At 33.5% G+C, this 12,312-nt stretch overlaps 1 long non-coding RNA gene across 1 annotated transcript in view; it reads left to right on the top strand.

Annotated features, from left to right (window-relative positions):
• Positions 1-12,108, top strand: part of LOC138858252 (uncharacterized) — a 106,420-nt gene extending 94,312 nt beyond the window's left edge. Inside the window, exons 4-6 of the long non-coding RNA XR_011397438.1 lie at positions 8,240-8,260; positions 8,318-8,335; positions 12,087-12,108. This is a non-coding gene — a long non-coding RNA (uncharacterized lncRNA). The remainder of the gene's footprint in view (positions 1-8,239; positions 8,261-8,317; positions 8,336-12,086) is intronic.
• The last annotated feature ends 204 nt before the right edge of the window (positions 12,109-12,312 follow it).

The raw sequence follows: 12,312 nt of genomic DNA, 5'->3' as shown, positions 1-12,312 counted from the left end.
ACAAAATCATATTGCTAGCAAATACAGTTTACACTGAGAAAATTTTAATAAATTTTGACAAATATTTTAACATACAAAAAAAAACATGATGAAAGGCAAAAATATTTGTGCCACCAAATTCATTTTTGAGAGTGACAGATTAACACGATACTGCACTCGATTTTCATCTTCACCGATTCAAGACATCTCTGAATCGTTATTGGAAATAAAAAAAACAAAATATTGACAATTTTTGGACTCGTCTCCAAACGGCTCATGACGCCATAGTAGATTATGACAATTCAGATCTACCACACGATTTTAAATCATCGGTTTACGCACTATACGAAAACTGCTTAGACCAGTATGAAGAAACAAAAGCTATGATTTCTGATCAATTAAAGCTAATAAAAGCGATTGCACCTACTCCGCATCCGAGAGTAGAGCTGCCACAAATTCAAAGTCAAGAGGCAAGTTCGGGCATCCATCTCGAGGTGCCCGCATGTGACACAGAAATATTTTATGGAGGTTATGAAGAATGGCCGTCCTTCCGGGACATGTTCACTGCCGTATACATCAACCATCCAAAAATATTAAAAGCGCAAAAATGGTATCACCTCCGATACAAAACTAAAGGTCAAGCAGGCGCAATAGTAAAACAGTTCGCACTAGATGACGACAATTTCAATTTGGCTTGGGAATTCAAAAAGAAACAAGTGAAAAATTTATTAGACTACAATCCACTGTAGTCGGTTTTATCGACACAAAAATCGTTACTTTTATGGGAGCAATCGCTCTCATCACGAAAGAAATGCCCCACGTGGCAACAAATGAAAGACTTTCTAACTACCCAGTACGAAATCGCTGAAAGGGTAGATAAAAAACTAATTAAAACAAAAATGGTTCAAAACGACCTAAAAAGAAGTTTCAATAGACCCCAAGCTAGTAGCAAAAACAAATTAAACAGAAGATTTTACAAAACGCAATCGTTCACATCCGAACAGAATAAGCATACGTCATGCGAACTATGCACAATAGAGCATAAACTACAATCTTGCGAGATATTTAAAAAATTAAAAATTCACGAAAGAAACAATTTTATAAGAACAAAAAGATTATGTACAAATTGCTTGTCACATACGCATACTCATAAAAATTGTAAAAGCAAATTCAATTGCATTTACTGTCGAAAAAGACATCACACAATGCTTCACTACAGCACATTTCCCAGCTCACCCTAAAAGAGTGCATATAGTAGTATAAAAAGAACCACGAGTTTAGTTTCAACTACAAATCCCGAAAACCACAATACCGAAAATTGCCTAATGACACCATGTTGCTCAAAGGCACAAAACACTCAAACGCTACACAGCGAAATACAAAATAGGGCATTACTACCCACAGCAGTCATCTCCATCGAACACCGAGGAGAACTGTTTAAACTTAGGGCCTTAATAGACCAAGGATCACAACGATCTTTCATAGCATCTAGGGCACAAAGTAGGCTACAACTGCCAACAAAAAAAGCCAACTTTAAAATCACGGGAATGGGCGGAAGAGTAGTCCAAAACTCAAATAATATCTGCCCCATTACCCTAATTTCCCCCCCAGCGGATCAGAGAATTAAAGCAGAAGCTATAGTCTTACCGCAGCTAACAAATATGCTTCCAAGCTACCATACAAATAGCAAGCATTGGCAAAAGGTTTCACACCTGAAGCTAGCAGATCCCAACTGCAATACCCCCGCTCAAATAGATATAATAGTAGGCAGCGACCTTATACCGCAAATAATGCTTGAAGGTGTTGAAAAAATTTCAACGACCCTTCTAGCCCAAAATACTATATTCGGTTGGATTCTAAGTGGACTAGTTACTAAACCAGTTTCCACATCAACAACTCAAGTTGACGAAAATTCAAAAAAATACCTTAATTCACAATTAAGTAAATTTGAGGAGTTAGAAAAATGCCCGTCATATCAATTACAACCCCAAAGGATCAGTATTGAGAAGACTTCCACAAAGCCACGACTACTCGATCAAATAAGGGCCGGTACGTCATACGACTACCACTAAACTCCCAATGTTCCAACACTCCACTAATTGGCAGAAAAAACCAAGTTAGAGTCCCTTCTGACAAGATCAGGTTTAAAAACACAAATATGTTACTTTTCGACTACGCAGGATGGCTTCTGCCAATAATGATACAAAAATCCTGCTTCAAAAATCTTGAGTTATGTGGCGCGCTACTACTTGCCAAAATCGCACTTAACATAATATATAACAAAATTGTCCAAAGGTTGTCGAAAAATCGACACCTCTCTTACTATAGTGCCTGATAGTTGACAACATTTTCATAATACATAAAACTTCAAAAATAAAGTTAAGGGATCACCATATTTACAATGTGATACAGTGACGCACTCAGACTTACAAAAAGCAAAGGTCGCACTTATCGCAACTATCTAAGCGCTCATCAAACGGGTAGTTTATGGGAAACACTTGTAAAAGTTGTAAATCTCACTTCAAAAAAGTGAGCGAAAATCACAAAGCTCACTCTCGCAAGATCCCTCTTCAAATGTTTTCAAAGTAGCACCCATTCTGGCAATATGTGAGCCAGGCGTGGAGTCGCTATCCTTACTAAGTCATAATAAATAAATGGTAAATAACCGGAAATAAAAATTATAAACACAAAAGTCATATACTTTTACTAAAATAACAAGTCGTCAAAATAGTGAACCAAATAAACACGCAAAATAAATTTGCTTACATTAAGCGCCCTCGGCTACTCTACCAGCAGCACGCCGAAATACTTCCAACATTTACAGCCACAGATGGGTAATACTAGGCAAAATATTCGACTAGGGGGCCCAGGATGTTTAAATGAGATAAGCCGCCCCTACCATACCATCTACTCGGCAAGAACTGGCGCACCCTAGTATAACCCACTACAATACACCACACTCATACATCACCACACGGGACAACTCAACACAGCACAGCATCGCGCCCTTCAGCAATCAAATAGGATGGTCTCCGCAGCATATACACCTCATTCGAAGTAATAGCGATCCTGCGCGCACCTCATTCGTTATCGACTACGGGCCTGAGCGCCACATCATCTTTCGCTTATTAGACCGCTAATACAGCAATCCACGTTGCTGAGCACCACATGATATTTTTCGCAAAACCAGACTTGTGCGGCAACCTTATTCAACATATCAACGATTCCGATAGACATCGTTCCACCGTAAGAGTAACCTTCGCCTTCATCAACTTCATTTTTGGATATAAACGTCACCACAACAATCCCGCGCGCTCCGGTCAATTTAATACGACACCGATGCACTACTTTGAACAATTATACACTTACTCGATACATTTACTTGTGTAAAATTAATTTAAAAAAAATTAAGTCAAATAAAGTGTATACGTCTAATGCGCTGTCATTTTTCTTTGTGAAAGTTCAATAGAGGAATATACTTGACACCCCAATTATTCATGGTCCTTCGAGCCTTACCGAAAGGCACCTTCGGATTTTTATAAAAAAAAAAAAAAACACTTATACAAACAGTGTGGTGTGGTGATCAAATATACATAGTGAAAATAAAATACATAATTATGTATACCCATACTTAACACAAAGTTTAGTGACAGAACATATAATAAAAATAAAAAAAACCAACGAAAAAAGTGCAGTGAAACAAAACAGTTAAAAACACAAAGTGCATTTAAAAAACAAAAACTACAAAACAGTATAAGCAAACAAAAAAAAAAAACTAAAAGACATATCGGGCGCGAAACCTAAAAGCACTTAAACACAAAACAGAAATAAAAATAAAAACAAAATAAACGGGCGCGGATTTAAACACATAAACTCAAATTGTTTAAACAACAAATAACACAACACTGCTGGAAGACATCAAAAGAAGGGGAAGGAATGAATTGGAACAAAACGCCCAGGCTCATAAACATACACATATAATATATTTTCATGGATGGAATACCAAGTGAGCGTATTTACTCCTTAAATATTTATTATACGAAAATGCCCATATGTATGTACAATTTATAGGTTTATATATAACTATATAATACCTGTTATACCAAATCCGTTTAACAATTTAATACGGTTACCAAACTGGTTCAATTTTCGGGTTTAATTTACTTGAAAACCGAAAACAGTTTGGTGTAATATATAGACTCAAATATCTAATTATTTAGTGCCTATCTACTAGCTTACCTTTGTGTATTCAAACACACCAATTAACAAACACAAAAAACTAATTCAAGTATATACTTGCACATTAATCCAGCAATACCCCTTATGCTTAATAAAGCAATAAGCAGGATTGCATTCAATAAGTAAGCAAAGGCAAAATATCAAACATAAAACAAACAGAGAAAGAAATAAAAATACAACAGACAAACATACATATATGCATATCGAATTAACGTTTACATATTATATCTATATATGTCGTTATATATATATTTTTACTAAACAAATATATATAAACAAAAATATATTTACAAAGTGCATAAGGGAAAATACCTGCACATTATTCACTTCGCTTTCGCGCTCTCTTCGCAGTGCGAACATACATATTTATACATACGGCATATAATCTATGCCTATGCTTATATACCCTATATACATTGGGTCAATTACACATTGAAAATTTACAAAATTACAAAGTTGTAAAATTAAATGAAAAATAAAACAATAAACGTTGTGGTAAAGGTAACACTACTAGATATTAAAAAATTAAAAATAATAAATAACATATTAAAACATATACAATTATAGTTGTACATATTTTCAAAGTCCACATTGGCATACATCCCGCAATACCCTTTGTAACAAACAAGCAAGATTGCGTACATAAAAAACTAAAAGCACATTGATCTCTTCAACGAGCTCTCAATTGCATTAGAAAGTATACATACATACCCACAACCAATTGATTTCTTCAACGAGCTCTCAAATTTACGAGCACATAAATATATACTAACAAGTCCGTTTATTAGGGTGTACCTAAATACATCAATATAAGGACATAAAAAGTATTATTGAATTAAAAGTGCGATTTTTAATAATTAAATAAATGAAAGCAATACATTCAAAATAAAACCACAACAAAATCATATTGCTAGCAAATACAGTTTACACTGAGAAAATTTTAATAAATTTTGACAAATATTTTAACATACAAAAAAAAACATGATGAAAGGCAAAAATATTTGTGCCACCAAATTCATTTCTGAGAGTGACAGATTAACACGATACTGCACTCGATTTTCATCTTCACCGATTCAAGACATCTCTGAATCGTTATTGGAAATAAAAAAAACAAAATATTGACAATTTTTGGACTCGTCTCCAAACGGCTCATGACGCCATAGTAGATTATGACAATTCAGATCTACCACACGATTTTAAATCATCGGTTTACGCACTATACGAAAACTGCTTAGACCAGTATGAAGAAACAAAAGCTATGATTTCTGATCAATTAAAGCTAATAAAAGCGATTGCACCTACTCCGCATCCGAGAGTAGAGCTGCCACAAATTCAAAGTCAAGAGGCAAGTTCGGGCATCCATCTCGAGGTGCCCGCATGTGACACAGAAATATTTTATGGAGGTTATGAAGAATGGCCGTCCTTCCGGGACATGTTCACTGCCGTATACATCAACCATCCAAAAATATTAAAAGCGCAAAAATGGTATCACCTCCGATACAAAACTAAAGGTCAAGCAGGCGCAATAGTAAAACAGTTCGCACTAGATGACGACAATTTCAATTTGGCTTGGGAATTCAAAAAGAAACAAGTGAAAAATTTATTAGACTACAATCCACTGTAGTCGGTTTTATCGACACAAAAATCGTTACTTTTATGGGAGCAATCGCTCTCATCACGAAAGAAATGCCCCACGTGGCAACAAATGAAAGACTTTCTAACTACCCAGTACGAAATCGCTGAAAGGGTAGATAAAAAACTAATTAAAACAAAAATGGTTCAAAACGACCTAAAAAGAAGTTTCAATAGACCCCAAGCTAGTAGCAAAAACAAATTAAACAGAAGATTTTACAAAACGCAATCGTTCACATCCGAACAGAATAAGCATACGTCATGCGAACTATGCACAATAGAGCATAAACTACAATCTTGCGAGATATTTAAAAAATTAAAAATTCACGAAAGAAACAATTTTATAAGAACAAAAAGATTATGTACAAATTGCTTGTCACATACGCATACTCATAAAAATTGTAAAAGCAAATTCAATTGCATTTACTGTCGAAAAAGACATCACACAATGCTTCACTACAGCACATTTCCCAGCTCACCCTAAAAGAGTGCATATAGTAGTATAAAAAGAACCACGAGTTTAGTTTCAACTACAAATCCCGAAAACCACAATACCGAAAATTGCCTAATGACACCATGTTGCTCAAAGGCACAAAACACTCAAACGCTACACAGCGAAATACAAAATAGGGCATTACTACCCACAGCAGTCATCTCCATCGAACACCGAGGAGAACTGTTTAAACTTAGGGCCTTAATAGACCAAGGATCACAACGATCTTTCATAGCGTCTAGGGTACAAAGTAGGCTACAACTGCCAACAAAACAAGCCAACTTTGAAATCACGGGAATGGGCGGAAGAGTAGTCCAAAACTCAAATAATATCTGCCCCATTACCCTAATTTCCCCCCAAGCGGATAAAAGAATTAAAGCAGAAGCTATAGTCTTACCGCAGCTAACAAATATGCTTCCAAGCTATCATACAAATAGCAAGCATTGGCAAAAGGTTTCACACCTGAAGCTAGCAGATCCCAACTGCAATACCCCCGCTCAAATAGATATAATAGTAGGCAGCGACCTTATACCGCAAATAATGCTTGAAGGTGTTGAAAAAATTTCAACGACCCTTCTAGCCCAAAATACTATATTCGGTTGGATTCTAAGTGGACTAGTTACTAAACCAGTTTCCACATCAACAACTCAAGTTGACGAAAATTCAAAAAAATACCTTAATTCACAATTAAGTAAATTTGAGGAGTTAGAACATTTTTCTTTCCCCGTCATATCAATTACAACCCCAAAGGATCAGTATTGTGAAGACTTCCACAAAGCCACAACTACTCGATCAAATAAGGGCCGATACGTCATACGCCTACCACTAAACTCCCAATGTTCCAACACTCCACTAATTGGCAGAAAAAACCAAGTTAAAGTCCCTTCTGCTAATACAGCAATCCACGTTGCTGAGCACCACATGATATTTTTCGCAAAACCAGACTTGTTCGGCAACCTTATTCAACATAACAACGATTCCGATGAGACATCGTTCCACCGTAAGAGTAACCTTCGCCTTCATCAACTTCATTTTTGGATATAAACGTCACCACAACAATCCCGCGCGCTCCGGTCAATTTAATACGACACTACTTTGAACAATTATACACTTACTCGATACATTTACTTGTGAAAAATTAATTTAAAAAAAATTAAGTCAAATAAAGTGTATACGTCTAAAGCGCTGTCATTTTTCTTTGTGAAAGTTCAATAGGGGAATATACTTGACACCCCACTTATTCATGTGGTCCTTCGAGCCTTCCCTCTTTCAACCTTTCCGCCAGTTTTACTAAAACAATATCCATCCACGTCTAATGCTTTAACAAATTGTTTTGTCATTCTTTTCTTGATCACATATTAAATCACTGAATTTATTTTGAGAAAAAAACTCTGCTGTTGATGTTTCACCCTCTTATTTACACCCACTCGTAGACGGCAACATCATTGTTTCAGAGTAGTCAATGTGTACTTTTGAAACAGAACTAAATTTTCGTTGATTAAAGCAAGACATTTTGTAGACTGTAATTCTAAATATCTTAGCGTTTAATTTTGAATAATATCTTAACTCTTTTCGCATAATTTTACTCATATTTTCGGTAAGAAGTTTGAGGATAGGGATCAGAACCATATACACGACAGGAAAGCTAAATATTTATTACTAAAAAGTAGATAGTTAATAAAATATTAGATACAAAATTATCATAAAACCAAAACCACGTTCAGTAGAGCTTTGTTATCATTGGTTGCTCGAGACCTTTTCGCGAACTTTCGTCTGTCATCGATATCAATTCAGGTGTTCTTGAGTTTTAAGCTTTTTAAATAATGTCACCCTGTTTATTTAAATATATGTATTTTGGTAAATATACTGAATTTTCTTGTAAATTATCTTCCTTAGACTGAAATACCTACAACGACGGTAAATAGTTTCGAAGACATGATTTGTGTCAAAGCATTACTTGGATCGAACTTATAGCCAGCAGGGGAAACTACGGTAAGATATTTTTCAAAACTGTTTGGTGTTGAATTATGGGAGTATTTTGTCTTTTAAGCCAAAATAATATTGACAGCCATTAAATAGGAAAAATAGATAGCTTTAATTAGAGATTACTAAAGCCATTTTAAAATCTCTAAAGTGTATATATAATAATGGTTACCCTCAACTAGTGGTTATTAATTCAGTTTAAAAAATTCTAAGCTAGTAATGAAAACTCACTACTAAGTGTCATTTATTTCACTTACAAAATCTAATTTAATGATGACAACTTCCAACAACAGATTAATCTTATTTTGTTACCAATTTTAAGCTACCCCAGTTGATCTAACATTTTGATTTAAAAAATGTGTTATTAATTATGTAACATTCGAAAATGTGTCAGAGTAATATTCTGACTGAACAATTTTATTGCGTTCAAACCTACAACTACAATAATGCTAGTGATATTCCGCACTCTACTCTACAAATGCACCTAAGGAATTATAGATATATACAAGTACATATTCGTTGGCTACATGTCGTTAGAAAGTTGAGTTCAACGCCAAAATGATCAATCAGAATTGAATGAATAATAATTAAAATTTGATATTCAAAATAATACACCAACAATTAATTGCACATACAGTTAACATTTGGATTGATTGTCGATCGCACCCACACACAAAGAAAATAACATTGAACTTCATTAAACTGAACTCACATCTGTGAAATTAGCATTCGTTGGCAACTTACGCAACAAATAATTTTTAAAAACTACACTGGTCTACAGAGGTTTTGCTGCCTTAGGTGTAACATCGATTTTGGTTATATTTGTGTAATCAGATCATGAGACTATCATATGTTTTGTAAGATTTTCTTCGTTCATATTATAATCTTTTCTTTTATTTTACACTACAAAAATCAAAAAATATGAAACAAATATTTGTAATGTTAGTTTCGTTTTGAAAAATAAAGATGTGGAAAACATCGAAGTGGAAAACATACGCTACATTTCAATAAAATGCCTTTGATGAAATTTTCTTCTGTAATTTTTCAGTCGCAATTCTTTCTTAAGAACTAGCAATAATCTGACATCATGTGGCGATCCCATCAGCATTTATACCTTTTTTCCGTCACTTTTCGATTTTAGTTGAACCGCTCTCCCATTTGCTTACAATAATTTCCAGAAAAATCCTAAAATTTATCCAGATTATTACCGCGATAGTTCAACTTGATACACAAATTGTATTCTTGAGATAACTTCAGTTTGTTAGCTTGTTTAATTAGGTACTCACTGTTTGCCTAACAAGTTTTTGACTATGGACACAAAAATTTTCCAAGTTTCATTTTCACCCATTATCTTCCATTATTTGTCGTATTTGAGGATCTGCAAATATTCCACCTTACAATTTTTGCAAACTTTCGTAGGTGATCAATATCGTTCCAGGTGTTCTTGAGTTATAAACCTTTTTACAACGTAACTCTCTTTAAATATATATATATATATTTATGGTTATATTCAGTTTTCATGTAAATTGTCTTCCTTAGACTGAAATGCCTACAACGACGGTAAATAGTTTCAAATATATGATTTGTGTAAAATCATTACTTAGATCGAATTTATAGACGGCATGGGAAACTACGGTAAGACATTTGTCAAATCTGTCTGGTGTTGAATTATGGGAGTATTTTGTCTTTTATGCCAAAATAATAATGACAGCCATTAAATAAGGAAAATAGATTAATCTTTAATTAGCGATTGCTAAAAACATTTTAAAATCTCTAGAATGTATATATAATAATGGCAACCCTCAACTGGTTTTTATTAATTCAGTTTAAAAAATCTAAGCTAATAATGAAAACTCACTACTAAAAATCATTTATTTCACTTATAAAATCTAATTTAATAATAACAACTTCCAACAACAGATTACTCTTATTTTGGTACCAATTTTTAAGCTAATTCAATTGATCTAACATTTTGATTTAAAAAATGTGTTAGAAAATACTCCACTATTAAAAGATTTCTTAGAAAAATATGTAACAATTAAAAAATGTGTCACAGTTATATTCTGACTCAAAAATTTAATTGCGTTCAAACCCACTAGTATATAATACTGGTGATATTCCGAACTCTACTCTACAAATGCACTTAAGGAATTATGGATATGCCGTTTGAAAGTTGAATTCAACGACAAAATGATCAATCAGAATTCAATGAATAATAATTTAAATTTGATATTCAAAATAATACACCAATAATTAATTGCACATACAGTTAACATTTGGATTGATTATCGATCGCACTCAAACACAAAGAAAATAACATTGAACTTCATCAAACTGAACTCACATCTGTGAAATTACCATTCGTTGGTAACTTACGCAACAAATAATTTTTAAACACTACGTTGGTCTACAGCGGTTTTGTTGCCTTAGGTGTAAAATCAATTTTGGTTATATTTGTGTCAACAGATCATGAGACTATCAATTGTTTTGTAAGATTTTCTTCTTTCATAGTTGAATCTTTAGTTTTATTTAACTCTACAAAAATCAAAAAATATGAAACAAATATTCGTAATGTTAGTTTGGTTTTGAAAAATAAAGATGCATCGAAATCGAATATATATATTACATTTCAATAAAATGCCTTTGGTGAACTTTTCTTTTGTAATTTTTCAGGATTGATACCTTTTTTCCGTCACTTTTCGATTTTAGTTGAACCGCTCTCCCTGTTATCTACTATAATTTCCAAAGAAATCCTAAAATTTATCCAGATTATTACGGAGATACCTGTAGTTTAACTTGATACACAAATTGCTTTCTAGAAATAACTTCAATTTGTTAGTTTGTTTAATTTGGTACTCACTGTTTGCCTAACAAATTTTTGATTACGGACACAAAAATTTTCCAAGCTTTCCCATTATTTGTCGTATTTGAGGATCACCAAATATTCTAACTTACAATTTTTGCAAACTTTCGCAGGTCATCAATATCGGTCAAAGGTGTTCTTGAGTTATAAGCTTTTTCAAAATGGTTTTGTCATTCTTATCTTGATCACATATTAAATCACTCAGTTTATTTTGAGAAAAAACTCTGATGTTGATGTTTCACCTTCTTATTTACATCCATTGGTAGACGGTACTCATATCTGAGTGTATGACGGCATCATTGCTTCAGAGTAGTCCATTTGAGTTTATTTTGAGATAAAAACTCTGCTGATGATGTTTCACCCTCTTATTTACATTCACCCGTAGATTATACCGATATCTGAATATTTGGCGGCATCATTGTTTCAGACTAGTAAATGTGTACTTTTGAACTAAATTTTCATTGATTAAAACAGGACGTTTTGTAGACTGTCATTCTAAATACCTTAGAGTTTGATTTTTAATAATATCTTAACCCTTTTCGCATAATTTTACTCATATTTTCAGTAAGCAAGTTGAGGATAGGGACCAAAACCATATACATGACTGAAAAGCTAAATATTTATTATTAAAAAGTGGATAGTTATTAAAATATTAGATATACAATTATCATAAAACTAAAAGCACCTTCAATACTTTCAAGAATAAGGTCATAATGTAGGCATTGTAGAGCTTTGTTATCATTGTTTGCTCGAGACTTTTTCGGAAATTTTCGTCTGTCATCGATATCGGTTCAGGTGTCCTTGGGTTTTAAGCTTTTTAAATAATGTCACCCTGTTTATTAAAATATATGTATTTAGGTAAATATACTGAATTTTTTTGTAAATTTTTTCCCTTAGACTCAAATGCCTACAACGACGGTAAATAGTTTCGAAGACATGATTTGTGTAAAAGCATTAATTGGATCGCACTTATAGACGGATATGGAAACTACGGTAAGACATATTTAACATCTATAAGCTGTGGAATTATTATTTTATCTTATGAGCCAAACTAATAATGGCAGCCTTCAAGTAAGAAAATAATATGAACCTATAATTTGGGACTACTAAAGTCATCTAAAAA

This window comes from Bactrocera oleae, chromosome Y, assembly GCF_042242935.1.
Source record: "Bactrocera oleae isolate idBacOlea1 chromosome Y, idBacOlea1, whole genome shotgun sequence".
In the NCBI taxonomy this organism is placed as follows: domain Eukaryota; kingdom Metazoa; phylum Arthropoda; class Insecta; order Diptera; family Tephritidae; genus Bactrocera; species Bactrocera oleae.
Note: the sequence above shows the minus strand (reverse complement) of the source record. Positions and strands in the feature narration are given on the sequence as shown.